The 1,594-nt window shown below is 43.4% G+C and overlaps 1 protein-coding gene across 1 annotated transcript in view; it reads left to right on the top strand.

Moving 5' to 3' along the window:
- LOC119314855 (BTB/POZ and MATH domain-containing protein 3-like) overlaps positions 1 to 1,594 on the top strand; it is a 4,751-nt gene that overhangs the window by 1,497 nt on the left and 1,660 nt on the right. The gene's annotated exons all lie outside the window — the stretch shown is intronic.

Here is a 1,594-nt window from a genome sequence, read left to right as displayed (position 1 = left end):
GGGCTGCGGGCCGTGGGCGGCGCCTGCTCGCGCGCGAGACCGACCCGTGTCTGATTTGGAGGTGAAGGGGGGTGCAGCGACGGCGGTGCTCGAGGCTCGAGCTGCGACGGCGGCCTCGAGCGGGAGGAGTGACGGAGCCAATCTGATCTGAAAAACCAGAAAAAGGGGCCGATAGTGGCTGTCGAAGCTGGAGCGCTGGCGGCCGCCGGTGGAGCGCGGAATCCGCTGGCGTGCGGAGGTGGTGCGGGTGTGCGGGAGATGCGTGGAGGAGAGAATCCCGGCGGCAGCAGCGGCGTGTCCTAGGGGGAGTTGGGTTGTTCTGTAACGAGAGAATGAGGAGATAAGGTTGCGACGACAGACTCTATAGGACACCTGGAGTCTGGTTTCTTCTAGGCAAGCCGATGTGTGACAGCTAGCTAGCGCATGTTCTTATTTATTTTTTTGCGAGGGAGCTAGCTAGCGCAGGTTGACGATTAAAGTCTCCGAGTCCATCATACCGTGTGTTAGCATGCAGAATTACTTTTGTTTTAAGGTTCAATTTTACTCTGTTTATGGATTAGTATTAGATAAAAAAGTTGAACTAAGGCCAAATTCAATGAGCGACCCATTTCACCGACCGCGTCCGTTTGAGGTGAAACGGACACAAATCGAATTTGGTTGCTATATTTGTATATCCGGAATTTAAATTATTTATTATTATGACACTATGTAATTTATTTGGTTGTAAATTATATGCAATGAGTGCTTTTATTCGGTTCTGAAACTATATTATTGAGAATAAAAATTGTCTACATTTGGCCGTCCGGCCGAGCGGACCAAATGCGTCGTCGGCGTTGGACGCACTGCCAACGCGTCTGCAAAGAGGCCTAACGGTGCTTCTTTACCCAAACCAAATGACAAAATCCGGACAAAATAGACTTCTGTTTGGGGTCGCCTGTTGGAGTTGACCTAACATATATACACAAAGTAGGGCACACACAACAAAAACATATATGCTTGCATGTTCAGTAAAGTAAATATCAAATAAATTGTCTCTCGACGCAATTGATTCCGGTTCATATAAGTGCATAATGAACCATCAACGCCAAAACACAGGTATATACGTGTCATGACAATAGAGTCTTTAGTTGATCTTAATAATACTACTGTTCCGGATCATGAAAAGGATGCCATGCTTGAAGTCCCTAAAGAGGGCTGCGTATTGGATGTGGTATGAAGGAACTTGACAACCACCTTATACACACTTTTGCCCCAAACATTAATGCTATGAAGGAACATCAATAATTATATCTAGGTAAAATTATTTTGGAAGTGTTGCATGCACAACATTTTTATTGTCTGGTGATAGTACAATAGTTAATCTGGCGCCCCAAAGAGTCCTATTGTTAATTGATTCATGATTTTTGTCATCGTCATACTTAACCTCTATCTCTCCAGCTTGATTAATGATAATTGATGTTTGCTTTACCACAAAGCACGTCGATTTTTATTCTCCCGTTGCAACGCACGGGCAATTTTCCTAGTATATATATATATATATATATATATATATATATATATATATATATATATATATATATATATATATATATAT

The sequence above is a fragment of the Triticum dicoccoides genome, chromosome 6A (genome assembly GCF_002162155.2).
Source record: "Triticum dicoccoides isolate Atlit2015 ecotype Zavitan chromosome 6A, WEW_v2.0, whole genome shotgun sequence".
Lineage (NCBI taxonomy): Eukaryota > Viridiplantae > Streptophyta > Magnoliopsida > Poales > Poaceae > Triticum > Triticum dicoccoides.
The sequence above is the reverse complement of the archived record's forward strand: the minus strand, read 5'-3'. Positions and strand labels throughout refer to the sequence as shown.